Raw genomic sequence first — 21,028 nt, 5'->3', positions numbered from 1 at the left:
CAACCGTGTACTTGGGCTTGGGGCTCAGACAGGCTGCTTTTTTTCTAACACCTGCTCTGCCCAAGAAGATGCTTCTCTTTTCGTTATCAGTAGGCAGTGAGATTAGTATGGCATGACAGCTGGATTTATTTATTGGGAGTTTATGACCCACATTTTGATTTGAAACACAAACAAAATCTCAGCCCAAACTATTGATTTTGCCTGATTTCGACTCAGATTTTATGGACTAGCTTGGCTTTGTTGAACGGTTTATTAAACTATCAAGCCCCGTGTGCGGAGGTCTGAGCTTGTAAGCCCACGCCTTTGAAAGGAACGAGTGAACACAAGGAATGTGATGTGTATCTTTCTTAAAGCCTTACAGAATGTTGTAGGTAATCTGTAATGTGTGCTTAACTATTAATGAGATGAGAGTCTTCCATATATAGAAAAATAGAGGAATTTTGGCTGAGAGGTACAGCAGGTAAACCAACAACACAATAAAGCAAGTTGTGCCAGTTTTCAAGTTGTGAATTCATGCAGTAGAATCCTTAGAATAAATTAACAGATAATAATTAAGAGAGTCCTACCAAATCTGTTTGCTGCCTTGTGTAAAAAACATACATGATGGCAATCCAGCTATGAATCATGGCATTCTATTCAAGCAGTACATTTTCTATTCTAGATGATGAATTAAGATATTGTCTCTGTTCTAAAACCGGATCACTGTGTCAGCTTTGCCTTTGTCATCATGCGGCTCAGCTGTAGCTCTCGTGTGTTCAAGCATTTCTCTGTAGGACGCAGTTGGAGTCGAGGATCACGTTGACAGAAACATATGCGGAACCGTCAGCCATTAAATCTCTCAGTCAGAATTTTCTGGCAGACACAGATGAAAGTTGTAGCAGGCTCTCTGCATTCTTCATGGAAACACACTTCCAGTTTCATGTGGGGCTAAGAGCAGTGAGTGACACACTACAGACTGCAAGAAAAAGTACTTGGATTTAAAATACTTTTCTAGACTTATACTGTTATTAACCCATTTTTTTAGTAGTGGCCATTTATATTTAGGGAACTAAACCCCTGCATTTAAATGCTCAATAGGAAACTCTCCTGCACGCAAAATACTGATTCATGTGCTAGTTAAAGCTTCCTTAAAGCTTTATGCTTACGCTTGCATGTCTCTATGGTATTTCTGAGAGTCCTAAGGGCTAGACTTCTCTTGCCGACCCTGAAAAATCATTAAGTATCACCATGACATAGTGATTTTGCTTTAAAAATGGACATTGCATGCTTGCCTCCCACTTACATGGCTGAAATACATTTATGGTGAGATCCTGGCCTTATTTGGTTTGGTAGGGTGCTTTTTGCCATTGATGGCAACAGAATGATATTTGATCAGGTTATGTTTATATGACACAGCGTAGCTCTGTCAGCTAACTGAACGCTAGCTGGGTAGCAAACGAACTCTGCTTCTTTGTGGGATAAACCACAGTATCTCTGAATAGTTGTGTATTATGTGATGTAAAAATACAAATTTTGCAGAAATACAGGTGTTCAGTCAGATTAGGAAGCTGGGTGGTTATTAACAATACACAAGACCAAGTACGGAATGGTACTCTGTTGAAAACTCAAGGATGGGCTGTGAATCAGGAAGGCAGAGTATCCTTCAGAACTGTTCAGCAGGAAGACTGTTTGGATTCATATTGCTGTTCAGGTTTTGTGAGATGCTGCAGAAGGAGGTGACTATGTGTGTACTGGTCTCTTTGCTCTTATTGTTCTGTAAATGTAAAAAGCCAAGCAGGGATGTTTCTGAGGTAGCAGCAGCTGAGCAGGACTGGTGCAAATTTCACTATGACATTGTTGACCATACTAAGGCAATTCTGGTATTGACTTTAAATGGAGCAAGAAGAGGCTGGTAAACAGATGCTCTGATTAATGAATGATAACCGTTCTCAGACTGATAGGGTGATAGCAAAATAATATATTGAAGTGGAAGGGCTTGTTCGTTTGTAAATCAGAAAGGAGAATTCAGCTCTTGCTGGACATTTGTCACTGGGTAGCCTGGTGGTAATGCCAGTTACAAAGCAGAGCAGATAATGCGTTTTTCTTGCTCTGTAGAATATTTAAATGGCTTCCTTTTGTGATGGGTGGCAGTGTTCAGAACTGGACACCCGTCATATAAATAAACCAGTATGTACTGAGGCAACTGTTTGAAGGAAAATGATTTTTTGTGTGGGGCAACTCGCTGTACTACAGACAACAGGTGGTTTTTATCTTCAGGCTTTTCCCCTCTCTTTTTTAGGGTATCTTTAAAGACTTCTACACGGTCTCCAAACCAGCTATTCAAAGAGGAATAACTTTTAACAGAGTGCCACGTCAGTCATATCAAAACAAAGAGAAGCAAAAGAGGGCTCCAAGCCAACCAGTTGCTACTGCAGTTGGTCCAGCAACTGGATGTTAAGTAAAGAGAAGTTAAAAACAGGGCTGGGCTCAACTTTCTGTGAACATGTTCAACCTTGTTTTCATGCTAAAATTGCTTGTTCCAGTGCAGATTGACATTAAGATGTGATAATCCAGACCTAGCTTTAAAATAATAGTAATTATGTGTTTTACATGTTTACACTGTAAGTGTGTTTAGATATACTTACTCTGCTTTGCATTCAATGTAGAGTTAGACTGCTGTGGGGCTATAGATATATGCAGGTATTTTGCATGTATCATTTAATTTATACACTTTTTAGATGGGTGAATATAAATAGATGTACACTGACTCTGTAACTTTTTAAAAGTTTCCAATATTCCGAAAGTGCTGAAACTCAACTGAATTCAGTGGAGTAGATTTTCCTCTATCTCAGTTCAGAGTGCATGCTTATTTTTCTCTCACAGAAGTCAAATGAAATCTTTGATTTCAACAGGGTAAGGGTATATGCCTATGGCTCTGATTCAGAAAAGTACATAGTTAAAACTGTCCCTTTTCATCAACACCCGTCTTTAAATACCACCGATGCCAGTGTTGCTTTATCTGGGCCAGTGTCTGGTCCACTGTTTCTAGCTGAGCAAGAAAAGGAATATAGGTCACTAGACTGTAATAACTCATGATGGGTGATTCTCCCGAGGTCTGATGGTTCTGTACACAATATCAGCATCATGGGGCCTGTCCCTTTAGAATCTAAATGTTCTGTGAATTTACTAAAACACAGTCACAACTGCACAGAAAGCTGCCGTATTTCCATTCCATTTTTGAAATACTAAGTCTGAGAGCTAAATTTGAGCTTTATTCCTTCATCCTCTGAGCTTTAATAACAGGCATTCAGGTTTCTTTTATGCATGTGATACAATACAGGTTTTCATTGAATTGAGTAGAGTTACGGTGAAAAGGAGTATCTAGAGCAAGACCTGAGACAAGGCAAGCGCCCAGATGAGATAAAGTATGAAAAAAATATCAACACTTTTACAAATGATCTGATTCCATGCGGCCAAGAGTGTAATAACATCATGGAATGTCATAGTAGCAAGCTCGCTCCTAGCTTCTAGCTTTAGTAGGCCACTAATACAAAAAAATCAGCCCCTCCTTACATAATTCAGTCACTCCATACCAGCTGCCATATAGGAAGAATCCAGGGTTACAAAAAAATTCCTGTAAAGTAGAGAAAAAAGAATCTAACTCCTAGAAAAATCTTAATCTAAACTGGTTGTCACATTGCTCAGAATCCAAAGCTCATTTTTGCGTATTGCGCTAAAATGAGCTGCCAGCACCAGTGATACAGTGACTTTCAGATGCATGCTAGGCTGATGATTGGAAAATAGCTAAGACCCTGGTCATGAATTTAGCTATGTGTGGATGGATGGCCCCCTAAGCTTGTAGTACGCAGCTCCATGCACACTGTGCCATTAAAGGGTTTGTAAGTCAGGAACAAATATTAGCTTTAAAAATTCACTTACTGATGGTAAAGGCATTACCCATTTGGATTAAAACCCAAATGTTTTTTCTTATGACAGGGATGTGGAATACATTTTTGCTTGGTTTCAAAGCAGGTTTTTCTGTATGTTGCTAACCATTGATTCTCTGAACACTGAATGTCAAATTCATTAGCATGGGCCAATCCACTGGAAACGGGTGAGGAGGAGGAAATATGCTCTCCCTAATAGAATTAGTAACTGCACAGTGGTTTGCAACATGAGCTCAGAATACATGATGCTGCTATTTGGTCTAATCTTTTGGGACATGGCAAGTTCCAGGGTATTGATCATTTCAGATTAAATTTAGCTTTTAAATTTGAATTGGTCCCTCCAGCTCTACTGTCAGATTAATAGCAGCAATAAGAAAGATCGCTTCCCTTCTTAGGTAAGAAACATTCAGGCAGGGCTTTAGCCCATCCCCCAAACACAGCACTGTTACTTTCACAACATTAACTGCATGATGACTGTGGGTAAAATGATATTTGAAGTACTATGGGGTTTAGGCTGGCCGTTTCCATTTGATTTTGCAAATCAAATCTACATAGCTGGGATCAAACTTGTTGGCTGATTGGATTAAAAGATGAGACATTTGGATGAGGGAAATAGATTATGCACACTCTCAGATCTGAAAAATGTCTAACTGTTCAATTCTAGCCGTATTCAAGTATGCCCGAGAGCAGGATTTGGCCCACAATCGCAAGCTTTTAGTATTGTTACCGTACTTTCTATGCATGACTTTCTAGAAAGTCACATACCTAGAGGTAAAAACACTGCCTGTGGCAACCAGGAGCTTAGGAAGAGGGGTGTGTGACTGGCCAAACCGGGGGCCCAGCGCCCGTGTGGTGTGACGTACAGCCTGGCATCTGGGGCAGGGAGGGCGGCGATGGCGCGTGGCAAGGCAGCAGCGGCAGGCGCTCTGCTGCGTGCTGCCCTCCCCGAGCCTTGCCTTCGGTTGAAGGAACCTCAGCAGATCGACTCTTTCAGCTGATGCGCAGAGCAGAAGGGATTCCTTCTGCTGCTTGCCGAGTTCTCAGTACACCCTATTCTGACCAGACACTGACACAGAGTTTTGATATTTAATCCATACGGAGAGATTGCCAAGTTTTGCTGCTCGTTAGTACAAACTATCAACAGGGAAACAATCTGTCTATCAGATGCCTCCTTAGGTGAAGCTAACTGAGACACAGCACTTGTAAATGATATAGTGGCGTAGGTGTTTGCCACTAAAATGGGTAAGTGACTTAGAAATGGCACTCAGTCTATAAGTAAATAAAATAGCAAAATAGTTATGGAGGTGGGCATTATTCCAAGGAACACATGCCGCTGACTGAGAACACGGTAACTATGGCATGCAGAGAGTAAAGTATAATAAATCTCCCTCTCTGCTTCTGTCCCAGCTCCCTCTTTCCCATCTGTAAACACAACCCCATATCCCACCCCCCAACCTCCTTCACCGTCCCACAAACAACATATTTTCATCTAAGGTGGCAGTGCTTCCGCAGCCTCCCTCCCTTGGCATCTATGGTAGTAAGACAACATGGTCACTTCACTGGCATGCTACAAAGCCAGTACTTTACACACCCCAGAGGGAAGGAAATTGGATCAGGAGGATATTTATAGATTATTCTGATGGAATTTCTGATTGCTTTGGAAAACAGCAACTAGGAATTAAACATGAAACAGTTGTACCCTTCCTCCTCTCTTGAAAAAGATCTACACTACAAAAAGAGACATTCAAAATTGTGGACTGTCAGAATGAAAGTTGCCTGCACATTTTTAATTCTGTTCCTCTGTACTTACGCATTACGAAAGGAGAATTCATTCTGAGCTGTTCCCATGGCCTGTTCCTACAAAGGTTGTCAGACTAGATGATCAAGATGGGCCCTTCTAGTTTTGTAACCTATGGAGTTCTGATCTAAACCGACATGATCACACACCATTTTCCCCTCAGCCATGCTTACCTCCGTGCACCAGGTAGATCTGTACTGTGGCTGAATTAGTTTGCTGTCTCTGGGATAACTGTTCCGTTTGTTGGAGAATTTGTGAGATATATAGGGTGGAATGGGTAAGCTTAAAAAAAATTTAAAAAAAGGACAGTCACTCTAGGGAACTAGATTCTATCCTTGACTCTGTCGCATAGTTTCTGTGCAGTGTAAATTTAGACTGGGTTTCCACATGCAATTATTAATTTCTGAAGATGTAAGTTGAGATGCTGAGCACTTTATTGGAAATGTTGAGCATTTAAAGCTGCAATTAAAAGCAAAACCTGTGTTTTGTACACAGATGATAGCACAGAATAGTAAATTCTTTGCAGAAGTGCTTGAAATTGGGAATCCAAAACAGTGCAGAATTCTGATATTTATGTATCTGGCAATAAGAATGCCAGCTCACCACAGTGGTACAAAGATAAGCTCAATCATGTTTGTGAAGAGCTACAAGTGCTGGACAAATAGAAGAATTACATGAGAAGGCAAATAACTGTGTGTTCAGAAGATAGACTGATTGATGTGCCATAAATAAGACAGTTCCATACATCCATTCATGAAGATAAAGCAAAATAGGAAATAGCTGTTCATTCCTCTACTGCACAAAATGAGAAATGCTTCTATAGAAAATAGATCTAATTTATGAAAGAATATTTTAAAGTATATGAAAATGAGTGTGTATGATTTCCATACACATTTTAATGATGTATAAGGCTAAATAAAGGCTCAAGTTTTCAGCTTATTTAAACTGTCAGCTGCTTTCAGATAACTTAGACTGAGATCTTGTCTTATCACTCAAATGCCAGAAAACACTCTTCACTGTGCGTTAAAATCAGTAATAGCAAAGTACCACCAGAATAAATTAAAAGGGGTTAATGAGCATTATACAAAGTAACATGAAGCACTTTATTCTCAAGCTGACTTTTGGGTCTATAAATTGTATTACTTGGTCTGTCATCTGGGGAATGCCGATCAGAAATGCTTTTAAGGTAACACACCTAGAATTTTAGAGTTATATAATTGCCTACCCACTATGAGCATTTCCCTCGATAGTTAAGTAGCTTTTTTGAACTCTGCAGTGTCATGTCAGACCCCGTGGCACAGGCAGGTGTGAAACGTTCCAGGGAAATGACTGCAGTCTTACAGCACATGGGCACGTGTTGTGATGCTGGAATACACGGTTTTGCATCAGCCATACTACTGATGAATAAAAGGGAAAACTACAGCTGGTTAAATAAACCCTGAAACTGGAGTGGTGAGGGATACTTGTGGGAAGGTTTAACCTGTTCAATTTTTAAACAGTTCTGATTTGCAAACAGAAGCTCTTGTGGCCAGCAACTGTAAGGTCTATGGTGTTTTCAAAGGTAGTAGAAGAAGACTAGGCTGAAACCTCTAGTCATTGCTACAGGTAATAGCTCAAAAGGGTGCACACATACCCCTTGCACAGAAATATTTTCTAATCCCTGTATCAGATTCATGAATTCTAGTGCAAGGACTAAAGCGTAGTTCTCTGGCAAGTAAAGTCACTTGTAACAATGGCTCAACAGTCAGTTTAGTAAAGAAATAAAAAATTTGATTGGTTAGCAAACCTAGATTCTCTGTTTATTGTGGGCATCTTCTGAGATGGCAGGAAGAATCTGATTCTTCCTACGCTGAAAGAATGCTGCTGTTAAGCTATAGCTGTGTTTTTCAAACTGCAAGAGTCACCAAAGAAGGATTTTGGAAGATGCATCTGATTTACCAGTTTACTACACTAACATCAATTTGACAGGTGTGATGCATCAACACAGTATTATGAGCTTAAGATAAATTATAGTATTCTTTTTCATCAAGCAGCAAACTGCAGTGGCATATTGCACAAAGCTCAGTGTGTTCAGTCACTAGACATTTGTGCCTGCTGCCTAAAATAGAATGTCTTTCTGTGATGGGTTAATCCCTCTTTGGCTCTGATCCTGGGTAGATTACTAGTTATAGCTTGCTATGAAAGACTGCTGTGTAAGGCAAGTATTTCACTTAAGTCACTTACCACATTCTCTGGACAATGGAAGTTTCTTGTGCATCTGCTAGCAGTATGGGGAATAATTTCATTGTCTTTGCTAAAGTTTCCAATGTATATTTTAATAATTGTTTTTATTATATATGAGAATGATCTTAATCCTGGTACATTTTGAATACTAGGAAAGAAATCAGTCTTTGATTTTGCCTAGGAGTTCTAATCAGTGTGTGTTCATAATTAGAGCACAAAATGTGTTTGGTCATTCTCTATCACTTGTTTTTTTAAATTCTGGGACTCTAAACTTTATGACAAGACTGCAGTTATCACTGCAGTCTACTTTACACTCACCTGAAGGTCAATAAGTATTAGAACTTGGTAAAGGAAACAGAATATTCCTCAAACATTTCCCTGTAAGAAAAATGAGTTTATTTCAGCTGAGTTTATGTCCCCATTTGAAGGAGCTTTTCATTGACATTCAATTAATTGAATTTTCCTGAAATGAATGTGTATAGAAGCCAAGTTATAAACTTTAGAAAGTTTACACTTGTCTGTCCCTTAGATTTAGTGCCAAATAAGGATACATTTAAAGTGTTTGATTTTTAAGATGTGCTAAACACTGATATTTATCAAACCAGGTCATTTTGAAATGCTCTAGCTTGGAGTCCAAATCACTATCCTCATGTGCAGGTCAGCAAAATTTTGTTGATTACAAGTGCTTAAGCTGTCAGAGCTTGACACTTGGTCAGAGAATGGAAATGGCATTGTGCAACAACCATGAGTAGCCGGTGGTCCCAGATATTGTGAGAGCTTCATGGGGAAATGTTGAGATATTAGAACAATTAGACATTGCTCAACAGAAATGAAAATGTCACCCCAAAGGTCTTGAGCTACTACGAATAAAGGTAATTCTCAAGGAAATTAATTTGTTAACATTTGTGAACAAAAAGGAGAAAAGCCTGTGAAAGAAATCCACTATTACCTGCAACAATATGGAAAACTAAAAGGAGTGGGAAGTGTGTTTTTTGGTTGTGGGGTTTTTTTGGTTGTTTTTTTTTTTTTTAATTGTACCCTAATGTCATTGTTATATTCTCTTATTTTCCATTCTATTGCATGTTGGGTTTTAGCACAAAATATGGATGGACTGATTTAGAATATTTGTCAAAAATACATAAATATAATAAGAGCCCAAATCCATCTATAAATCTGAGTCGGCTGGTCAATGTGTGTCTTTTGTACATATATCCAAGGTTGCTGTGCCAGAAGAATATTCAAGCCAGACAAAGGTGAGCTTTGACCCTGAAGGTATGTGATCCTGCTTACGCAGATTAGACTGCACGAGTAAGTCCTGCTGAAAGATGGGGTGTAAAGACTGCAGGACTTTCAGACTGAACAGGCTCATATGGAAGCAGCTCAGACTTTGGGTATGGTATGAATTGTTAAAATAATGCTCAAACTTTATTCCCTTATCCTTGGGGATAAGGAAGTGGGAGATACTTTACGTGGATGATTAACTGTAGCGTACAGATCCTTTTCATGAGAACCCCAGGCCCCTTTTAGACATCAGAAAAGGGGTTATAAAGCAAGGTAGTCTGCAAAAGTTTGTATCAACAATTATTCTGTGGAAGACACAAACAAAAAATATCAATGAAATCAGGTAAATCAGAGATTTTTTTTGGAATATTGAGCAAAAGGATTAAAGTTCAGTTTCTCAGAGAAGAGGAGGGTCAGTATCAGGGCCACAGTAGTGAATGCTGACATCAGAGTTTTCAAGGTCGACTAGAGTGGTTGTACTAGAGATATCTGCCAAAATCAACAATGCCATATCACACCTGTCAGAAGCTACAACATAATTGCCCTGGAGTGAGTCATGTTAACATCCATGTACTCAGCAAACTGAGCAATTATAAACAGGTCTCTGCTCTCCCTGCTAGTCATTACAGTTATTTGTTTGATTTGTTGCTTTGCCTCAATTCTAGTTAATGTGACTTATGAGCACTTCGTGCATACTGGAAAGACAAAGGAGAGAAGTGACTCTGCTGAGGGTCTGGGCAGTTGTCCAAAAAACCTAACTCCATAGTGACAGACAAAATTGGGTCTGACTTACAGGAAAGACTGCAGGATTATGGGGAGGGATGCTGCTAGCTGGCATAGAAACAACAACAGTGAAATTAAACAAAAAAATAAGATTGTAAAGGAACCAAACTTTACCTTCTCTAGGGCATGATAGTCAATGCTCTATAACAGTTTAAGACATTGCTGACTGTGCTGATACATTTACATGACTGAAAAGCTGACTTTCAGTAGTTTCATTTTGCAACACGCACTGCTACAGGAATTAGAAAAATACATATTAACCTCAATATATTGAATGGGAAATGAGGCAAAATATGTTCTTAGGAACTTGGTTACCTTGAAGTTCATCCAATGTCCAGGTGATGACTTAGATTTTCTGAATAGCAGATGTTCAGAAATTGGGAGACAGAAGCTGGCCAAGAAAGCTGCCTCAGTAGCAGTGCAGGTTATAAATTCAGCATGGACAATCTGTTCTGCAAAACAGAGCTAAAGTGATTTAAAAGGTTCGTCAAGGTCACTGAAGAATACTATACAGGAGTGCTCCAAAGCACCAGCTGTCAGGACTGTCAAGTCTTGCTAATGAACCGTGGAATCTGTAGAAAATAATACTAATGCTAATTGAAGCCTGAATAGCTTGAAAGTCCAGTAGGTGGTAGCTATTGATTTATTTCCCATGATATCAGCTACACAGCATGGGGCAATGCCTGTCTGCCTATAGTAGTAGCTAATCCATTGCTGATGCCATTCTTACAAATATCTAGCAGGTTTGAAGCCCTCTTCATGAGTTGGGGAGTTTGGTTCATGCTTCTCAGGTGATGGATTACTTTTTGCTTTTCTAATAAATCCTGAACAGTGGCTTAGCTTCAAAGAAAGCATACAAAGTGCCCGAAGTCGAAGAAGAGTTTGCTAGTTAGGGCTTTGTCTGGGGGCTGGCGTGGGTCTGAGTAATCTTGGTTAGAATTTAATTAATCTCTTTCACAACCTGACTGCTTGCTTTGGGGGAAAATAAGGCCTTTTTATAAGAGAAAATGCTGTCTGACAATGTATTTTATAAGGAGCCTAACACTAGTTGTGTCTTAGATATGTGAAGGGATGCCTACAGAATCAAGTTCCCCCCTGAGGACAAAGGAGAAATGTATACATTCTGGACCTTTGGGGAATTTGGATCCGAGATAAGTGCTAATCTTCCTGTCCCTATGAAGACTGAGGATTTTTAATGTAGAATTTGAACGCGGAACACAGGCTGAATTTAAGCATGGAAAAGTAGGTTTTCTACAGGCTGAGCACCTCAGAAATTGGGCCGCAGCTGAATTGGGGGCTTCAAGAAATGCAGTTTTGAACTTAAGAGCTAAATTTCCCTTAAGTTTCTAATTATGCACTCACAGACATGTCTGCATGGGAGAACAACTCAGAACTCAGCATAGCTCTGGACCCGGACATGGTCTAAGTGCAGACCTGTGGCACTGAGTTTGACTGAACTAACGAGCCCTACATCTTGACTCAGGAATCTCTGCACTGCATGGTGTATATCCCCTAGCCCCCCTTTTGAATTCAGACCCATTTTAAAATTAGGACTTAAGTGCTACTGGGAACAATATCCATGTCCAAACAGCCTGGCTCTCAAGGGGTTATGTGAAACACATAGCAAGCACGCTCAATTTCAATGCAGCTTTTAGACTGTGGGTCCAGAACATTCAGAAAACTTTTATAGAACACCAGTCTGGGCCTTGATAGTCCTTAAGTGCAGATGTCCAGGCAGTTTGTTCCTCACTTTGTTTTGTTGTTCCTTTACTTGATTTTTATTACTTTATTTTAGAAATTAAGTAAATAGGGATCACAACTCGCAAATGGTATTTGTGTGGGTATGTAAAAGATCTATAGCAAGGCACTTTGAGTTTTAGGAATGTGGGTCTATCTCTACCACCCAAATGGTACAGATCCTCAGAGTCACTTATTAAGTTATTACAACTGAAACACATGCTTCTCATGTCACCAGACAGACCTCCCTTTGCTACTTGTCTCTGATTGTACTGTACCACCATAGCAAATAAACTCATTTAGTGACAAGTTACAACTTTCCAGATTTATGCTGTGTTGGAATATTCCCCACGGGATCTTTTGGTGCATATTTTCCTATTTAGCCTCTGTCATGGTTTAACCCCAGCCAGCAACTAAGCACCACACAGCTGCTTGCTCACTTCCCCCAGGGCGGGATGGGGGAGAGAATCGGAATCGTAAAAGTGAGAAAACTCATGGTTTGAGATAAAGATAAAGATAAGGTTTAATAGGTAAAGCAAAAGCCACCACACAAGCAAAGCAAAACAAGGAATCCATTCACCAATTCCTGTGGGCAGGCAGGTGTTCAGCCATCTCCAGGAAAGCAGGGCTCCATCATGTGTAACGGTCACTTGGGAAGACAAATGCCATCCCCCCCCTTCCTTCTTCTTCCCCCAGCTTTATATACTGAACATGACGTCCTATGGTCTGGAATACCCCTCGGGTCAGTTGGGGCCAGCTGTCCCGGCTGTGTCCCCTCCCAACTCCTTGTGCCCCCCCAGCCTGCTCGCTGGTGGGGTGGGGTGAGGAGCAGAAAAGGCCTCGGCTCTGGGTAAGCACTGCTCAGCAGGAACGAAAACATCCCTGTGTTATCAACACTGTTTTCAGCACAAATCCACAACATAGCCCCATACTAGCTACTGTGAAGAAAATTAACTCTGTCCCAGCCAAAACCAGCACAGTTCCTAAGTAAAACTCTGGGTTTTGAATTGCTATTACTTTCAACCAGCAAGCAATTAAATACAACATACTGTCTGTTGAGTGTCCCAGCTGCATTTATGCTCTTAAGGTTTTATTTCACACTATGAAGACTGTAAGGTCTGTTTGCCAAACAAATCTTGAATTTGAGAGTGGAGTTGTTTTAACTGAGCTATGCAGTTTATGCTTTCCCAATGTCAGGGCAAAACTTTACTAATGTGTCAATAACAAACTTAGAATTGTTTTTATATTATTCTGACACTGAGAGTAGTAGTTATGAGCTGTTGCTTACAGATATGTAACAGATATGTCTCACTGGCATATGCCTGATCCTGAGCAAAATAAAAATGAAGAAGAAATGGTTCAAGTCTCAAGGAATTTAGGATTTAAATAGGGCAGTTCAAAATGCACTGAATAATCCAGGTGTGACTAGTGTAAGATCTTGTGTCCTTCCATATTCACATCCATATTTTCAAGCTAACATGAAGCAAGTTACCATTCTTTGATACAAATAAGATGATGAAAATTATTTTTCTCTGAAAGATATTGCTATTAGTACCTCTTTTAGACCACCCGCAGAGCTTTATTTTTTACAATGTATGACTGCAAAGAATACAATGAAAGTTGGCTTTGATTCAATTAACTTTTTAGAATTAGATCAAAGCTAATTAGCTCAATTATCATCTGAACTTTTAATATTTAATTTCCTTAACTCTCTGGAGAAATACCTTCCTTTCAGCCACCAGAAATCCTAAGGTGGCCATTGGAACTGATTTCACTTCTAACATTCAGCCACCATTATTGGCTCTTCTCCCAGAAGTGTGTCATTTGTGGCAAGCAGTTCATAACACTGTTAAGACAGTTGCTGCAAAGTCTAGCTTTCTGGTCAAGTAAGAATGCTGCAGGAACTGGAGATCTGTGTGGCTGAGGAGTCTGGATATACAGGTTAAAAATAGCTGATACATCAAATGGGTCAGTTTTCATGTGGGACTTTTATGGTGAAGAGTCTGAATCTGTTAATGTCTGTTGAAGCATACATTTATAGGAAAATAACCATTTGGAAGCTTGGTCCAAATCATCACAGTCCCTATTGCAGAAGTGGAACATGCACAGAAACTATCTAGTGACTAGTGAACCAGGAATGCTCACAAATTACTTTATTCTTTTAAAAATTATTACATGATTACAGATTTTGATTCAAAATGCCTTTAAGTGTTTAATGAGGGGTCAGGTACTATATGTGTTACATGCACTATATAAAAAGTGCAGGTCTCAAAACTGCTTGAAAGTGAATGGTAACCCATGACAAAAAAAAAAAAAATCAATATGAGAACACAGTCTTGCTCATAAAATAGTAATTTTAGCATGAAAAATTTCTTTCATGATGTTCTACAGCCTTGGCTGTCTTTACTGTTTTCAATGTTTTGATAGAATGCATATATTGTATAAATGCAGTGCTCTAAAAAAATTTAATTTTGCTTCCTTTTCTATTAAAAAATAAACAAATGTAATCAAGTGGTTTTGAGAAAATGTGGCTTGCAAATACAGGGATATTTATTTCCCACTTCAGAGTTTTTAAAAATGTGATAGAAAATAATGGGTGCTTAAAAAAATGATAAAATGTTTGTAGTTCTTAATAATGCTCATTATATATGCATGAAGAATAAAGAAAAAATGTAAGAACAACAGAGTGAACATTGTTTTGTTTTTCTATAGGTGAAATAAACATTGATGAAGAAAATTAAAGGTAAGAAAAGAAGTCTGTCTAGCTATACCTCTCCATTTTGCTGATCATGTGTTCTGACCACAGCTTAAAAAAAAATCATTAAAATACATCATTAATTTATAGCAAATGCTTCATTCACGCTGGCTTAGGTGGAATTTAAGCACAAACTTAAGTCTTTTATTAAATCTGAATGTGATAACTCATGCTTAAAACAAAGCAGGTGTTTAATCAGGATTAATCAGTGGATGTTTATGAGGGCAGCAGCTACTGGTACCTCACCCTATGTGTCAGCCCTGACTAAAATTTTTGTATTTGTTTTAGTGTGTTCTATAAGACCAGTTCATTTTAGGAATATAATATCAGTTAAATCTTCACAATGGGAAGCAAATGTACTTGATCTTTCAGATATCAAGATCCTCAAAGACTATTTGGCCATACCTAAGCAGGGAAGAAATCCTGTTAAATTGTTGAAGCAAAATCTGAAATTATGCCTATGTGACCTCTTTTTCTCACTATTTTGAAATAAGTTTAATGACTCATTGGATAGCACAGTGGCAGTTCTACCCTACTTCTTGTAGAAGAAAAACACTACAAACATAAGAGGATTATATTATCATTAGGATTCCTTCTGCATTAATAAGCTTAAGAGGAACCTGAATTACAATAGAAGATAAGTTACAGTAGAATATTCTGCACTGTACCTTGAGTCTAGTTTGGGATCCCTCCCCGCAGCCAATTTAGATGATGTGGTTTAGAAGACTCCCTTTTGTCATTAAAGCTGATTAGGCAAGGCTCTATTTAGACAAATTTAATACTGTTACTAATGAATGAAGATCATAATATCTGGCATGCAGCTGCTGCTAAGAATATCTTATTCAGTTAGTATTTATACTCTCCTTAAATTCTACTGCTACCAAGTGTTGTGTATGAGTGTATTTTTGCAAAAGTAACTATTTATAGTGATAGTAGATACTAGGGCAAGAAAGTAGTAGTCAGTTCGTCAATCTGCTTTGCAATAGCTGTTGAAAGTCACTCACTTATTCACGAACGGAGCTCTGCAGTTCATATTAGTCTGAAGCATGTCTCTCAAGAAGGGTATGTAAGCATTAATGGCTTTCCACAGTTCCTTCCTGGTGAAAGAAAGTTCAGAACTGATATACATCTAGCCTGCATGGATGAACGTGGAAGGGTTTTTGTGGATAAACAGATGTCCTGTCTTATGTGGGATTTTAAGTTTGATCATTCTAGGGAAATGGACAAGAAATATTAACTTGTCAGACAAGCAGTTTCCCTCCATAGGCAAAAAATGCTGGAACCAATCCCTGAATCTCTTATTTTCACTTGAGCAGAAGAGTCTCAAGAGCTGCAGTGTTATTTAGAGTATTTTGAAACTGCTTACCTGAAAAAAACACTGGAGGTGCCACTTCTCATTTACAACATTTTGAAATTTGCCAAACACCATAACTGGACATCTGAGCAGAAGAGAAAAAAATCTCAGAGCTCTTTAACACACCAGCAGAAACATGCTTTCTTTCACAAAAATGTGGCAGACATAAAATGACTTGCCTAGTACTTAGGAATTTGCCACTCAAATATTTGGATAAAGAAATACTTAAACATTTCAGTAGGCTACAAATATGTGTTAAAGCATTACCATTTTAATGAATAATGAATTACTAATACTTTATCAATGACTTAAAGATCATACCACAGTCATTACAGGGCAAGTCTTTGCTTTACTGCATGTAATGTGTGAATGAAATAAACATACAGTTTTTAAGATACTTTCATTCAGATTCTTAGTCGCTTTTCTAGATATCAATATATTGCATTTCATGGAAGTATTGTATACCTCAAAATTATAGATGGATGAACTCAGGGTGGGGGGAAAGAGGGCAGTATTTTCAAAAGTAGTGGCCAAATGTGGTCTTCTATATCAACAGTTACCCTCCTAAACAAAAATGTATTTGGTGTTTAGATTTTGTTTTATATTAAAAGTAAAATTTCCCAAATTATCTCTTGGCTCAACACCCTGTATTTCATTTTTAGGTACAATTAACTGAGGAGCATATGTATTATTGAATTGCAATGAGACTTTAACTTCCATGTAACTTTTAAAATGTAAATTACATTTCAAAAATACATAATGTCTTTTGGAAATTTTACCCATAGGTGTAATAATTTGAAAATATCACCCCAGGTTACTTTTTCAGGACTCTTAGCACCACAACAACAGAACTTAACTATCAGCTATTTTCATTCTCAGTAACATGTTCCTAGCTTTATATGAAAAGTCACTGCACAGAGGATGCAGGTTACTATTACTGTCTTTTACAGGGTAATACATACTCTAACTTCTCCCTGTTCATAAAATCAATAATTGTAAAATTCTTACCACCAGTTTGAACAGCAACAAACTCTTAAGTGACTGCAGCAAACAACTGAATAGATCCTGCTAACTCCTACTCTAAAAGCCTTTAAAGATTAGAATAGTAAAGAACACAATAGGATAGTTAGTATACTCATTAGAACCGATGTGTCCAAAAACCTAAAATTTTTAAATGTTTGTCTAGATAGTAACGAACAGATGCTCCTCAAAGACGGAATTATGTTGGTTGTCACATCAGGCACAATGTTACTGCAGCCTATTCTAAAAGGAAAAAAAAAAAAAGGAGCCAGTCCCTCTTATTGCTTAGATTTATCAGCTCTTCATTTAATGAACACAATACTGATGCATTAGGTCTGAATTGGGTGAGTTACAGTTATTCCTTGTGTTGTAGGAGAAAAAAATGTCTGTCAGCATCATTAGGCATGAAATTTTGTCTCAAGACTGTGAATCATTCAGTGTTTTGTTGCCTGACCTTGCTTTTCTGCCTGTTTGCATGTCTGAAACTCTGTGTTGATCTTAGGGGGCTATTTCAGCTGAAGTGAGCTTGCTAGGCTCCCCGTTGAGCAAGGCTGTTAGGCAAGACAGCTGCATGACATTTGGTTTAATTTGTTGACACTAAAAATCCCTGAGTTCAGCTCTGATGGAAGACAGATCATGTAATGCCCCAGTGAAGGACTTGGAGCATTCTTAGTGTAAAGGCTTCAGACCAGAGAACAGTGCACTAATACTAAATTAGCAAGAGGTCAGAGAGCTTTGATAGTCCTTGTGTTAATGGAAATTTGAATTTTAGCTGTGGCTTAACACTTTTTTACATGCCCTGTAAGCATCTGAATGCTTAAATTTTAAGGTTTTATTTCATCATTCAAAACCGAGATTTCAGTAAGTTGCACATCCAAAAAAAGTGTTTATCATGCCTGTCTGCCCAAAAGGGATTGAACAATCCTCGGATTTATTTTTGCATTGCTAGCTGTTATAGAAGCAATAAAGAAATTAGAGCAGTACTTACTAGACATGAATATAATATTTCTGTCAGCATTTTCTTATTTAGAAAAGAGTAAATAAAGCTTATGATTTCTGGAATTTTTTTCATTATTAGGGATTCCTAACAATCACCCTCTTCTTTCAGTTCAGGGATGAATTCCTCAATCTCTGTTAAAAGACATGTATAGTTTCCAACAAAAGTTTTCTGCTTTCTGAGTGTCCTGTAACAGAAGGGAATTTGAGGAGGAGCTAAGAGGAATTAAAAACCCACACTTTTACAGAGTGGATTAGAAACATGCATGCTAACCTGCAGACACTTGTGAAGAATGAGAACATCAGTGCATTATTTCATGACTTTTACTGTTAGAGTGTTGTCTTAAATATACTGTTTCAAGGGTTTATTTATTTTTTTTCAGTTGCATAATTTTTCATCAGCTTCTTGTTGGTCCATATAAAAAAAAATAATAAAAATATTGTGTGTCCCAGATTCGCCAATCCTCAAGGTGACTGTGCTCTCGCAGCCATGTTTGGTAGAGAAGAGATCCTTGAAAACCTCCCACCTTCTGTCCGTGCTCGGGCAGCTGCCCTGATGCAATCAGCCAGGAAAGAGCTCACATGCAGAGGAGAGAGCTGCAGGCTCTGCCCCGGCGTGGTGTCGGCTGAGGCTGGCTGCTCAGACACCAATGTGTGCCCCCACCTCCGGTGGCCGAGGAAGGGTAGAAGAGACCAAATTCAAAATACGAAGAAATAGGGGTGAAAAAACTAAACAAGCCTTCCTCTTACTCCCCTCCAAAAAACGGAAGGCAACGATGAAAAGTAATTAAAATAATAAAGAAAAAGGAAAGACCTGAAGGGAGGAAACTGCCTGGGAAAAATAGGATTTAGTCTAGTTCTGAATGGCTTTGATGTCAAGAGCTTGGAGAAAACATGGCGCAGGAGCGGAAGCCCAATTCCATGGTCAGAATTCATGTCAAACTGCTAGTGTTCCTAAATGTTTTCCTGAGGAATCACGGGGTCTGAATTACATCTGCACTGGGCTTCTACATGTGGATTATTGGATGATTGCCCTCGAAAGCCCTGCCTGGCTTGTTAGCTGACTGGGAAATGCTCAGACATTATACATAGACCATCACCGCAACTTTCTAACATAGGATCTGAAGGAAATGAGAAGAATGACACAGTGTTCAATGTCCCATATTTCTTCTGTTAATTTGCCTGTGTGCTTTTTTAATCCAGGTAAATAAATCCAGGAGGCAACTAAGAGTTACTCATAGCTACTCATTTTATGAAGAAGCGCTGTCTTTGTTGTGAACCTGTCACCTGCTTGTTTCATTTATTTTTCCTTAATACTTTTAGGGTGATATGCTCATTAAAATGAAATCCACTGAACATATGGAAGTACTTAATGACAAGTTTAAATAATACAGATTTTGTGAACCTTCGCTGCCTTTGCAGTATACAAAGTATAGAGGAGCAGAATATGCTTTGTCATAGGGCAGCAGTTGAAGGAGAAACAGAAATAGGATTGAATGATTTGAGTCACAACCAAAAGAGTTCCCACTAGCACCATTGTGTTGATTTGACAGCTATGATCTGAAAACAAACAACAAGTGATAACTTGGGTGATGCTCAAAATTGATAAGCTTTTCCCTAAAATGCTATTGTTGTCTTTGATACTAAAATATCACATAGGCCAGATGATCTGCTAACACCCTCTGCAGAATATGTGATCTGTAGTAATTTCTCACACAGACACTTAAATTGTAAATATTTTAAGACTGAGAAATGTATTTTGTTAACAAGCAAAAATGAGCTTGCCTGTCACTGCACAGGTAGTTGTGTGACATGGTGCAATGGTGACAAAAAGCGGATTATATCTGTGATCTGAAAGCAGCACAGAGAGTTTTGGAGTTGTGCTTTCATTAGGTGTGTGGTAGGAAAGGTATGTTAGAAAATGTACTTTACCCACTGCCTTGTCACAGATTTCCCCTGATCTCCAGGTTTCAAATCACCTCCTGGAGTGAAGTTTGTAATTCACTGGGCTTAAGTCACACACTTTGACATGAATTACACTGTTCACTGAACTGGAGTAACTTCATAAATAATCCTCATTCCCTAGGGAGTCCAGGCTATTCATCACTCCCGTCGATGTTCTCTCCCATGCAGATTAGCACACATGGAGTAAAAAAGGAGCTGCCACCCATAAACGAGGCTAGCTCTTTGTAAAAGGCAATAACAGTGCCATTTCTTATAATATGGACTGGAGAAGTCAAGCTGAATTATACATTACAGACATCTTACCCATTCTGCAGTGTCTGTGTTGAAGGCCATTATCTTCAGTCCTTTGGGAACTGCAAGGAACTAGAGACATGGAAGCTCAGAAGAAAGAAGAAGAAAAAAGAATTAAAACTTTTTTTGGCTAGAAGCAAATTTTAGTTTATTATTCAGCTCAGCTCCACTGTGTTCCACTTTCAAAGTTTCACTAGCTGTTCCACTTAAAAAGCAAATGAGAGCATGAAAAAGAAAGATTCCTTTAAAGTAATATTTCTTCAGGGAGACAGGTAAGGTCTCTGGACTTTTGGCTAACATTAGAGAAGCAGAATTTGCCAAAATAGGTTAGACAACTTCCGCTTAGCTTTTCTTCTATTTTTATCCATGAAACAAACTTAGTTCACCAAAGCATATAGCCATTCATGTTGACAAACCCTAGTTATGCCTAAACCAGGAGGCTACTTATTTTGGACTCATGTTTCAACATGAACTAAGTTAGGAACATAGTCCAGAGCGCACTCTGGAAGAGCCTACATGTACTTTTTTCTCCCATATATAGAGAGTTTAGGGACATTCACTTCCTTCCCTAGACACTTAAGGCAGGTGTCTGAGCTTTTTTCCCTCTTTCCAAGGGGCATTTATGATGTGTCATCGACAAGCAGCACTAACTCCCCATAATGCAGGCTCTAATATGACTCGACCCAGACTTTTAGCAGTCTGCACCATCAGCTCATGTACAGTGAACATCTACTTGCTGAAATGCCATCTGTGTGCTGGACTCCACTGTGACTGTACACACTTTAACAGGATAAGCGCTAGGAAAACACATAAGCTTTGTTGTGTTAGATACAAGTAATGTTTAAAGGCAAAATAACAGCTGAATATTAAACATGAGAATTCCAGACAGCTAAAAGAAG

The 21,028-nt window shown here is 38.7% G+C and overlaps 1 long non-coding RNA gene across 1 annotated transcript; it reads right to left on the bottom strand.

Moving 5' to 3' along the window:
• Positions 1 to 302: 302 nt before the first annotated feature.
• LOC142032452 (uncharacterized) lies at positions 303 to 20,275 on the bottom strand. The gene is made up of 4 exons (XR_012650831.1): positions 20,142 to 20,275; positions 15,870 to 15,942; positions 10,327 to 10,463; positions 303 to 955 (listed from the first exon to the last, which is right to left on the bottom strand). It is a non-coding gene; the product is annotated as an uncharacterized LOC142032452 (long non-coding RNA).
• Between the last annotated feature and the right edge of the window lie 753 nt (positions 20,276 to 21,028).

The sequence above is a fragment of the Buteo buteo genome, chromosome 6 (assembly GCF_964188355.1).
Source record: "Buteo buteo chromosome 6, bButBut1.hap1.1, whole genome shotgun sequence".
Classification (NCBI taxonomy): Eukaryota; Metazoa; Chordata; class Aves; order Accipitriformes; family Accipitridae; genus Buteo; species Buteo buteo.
Note: the sequence above shows the minus strand (reverse complement) of the source record. Positions and strands in the feature narration are given on the sequence as shown.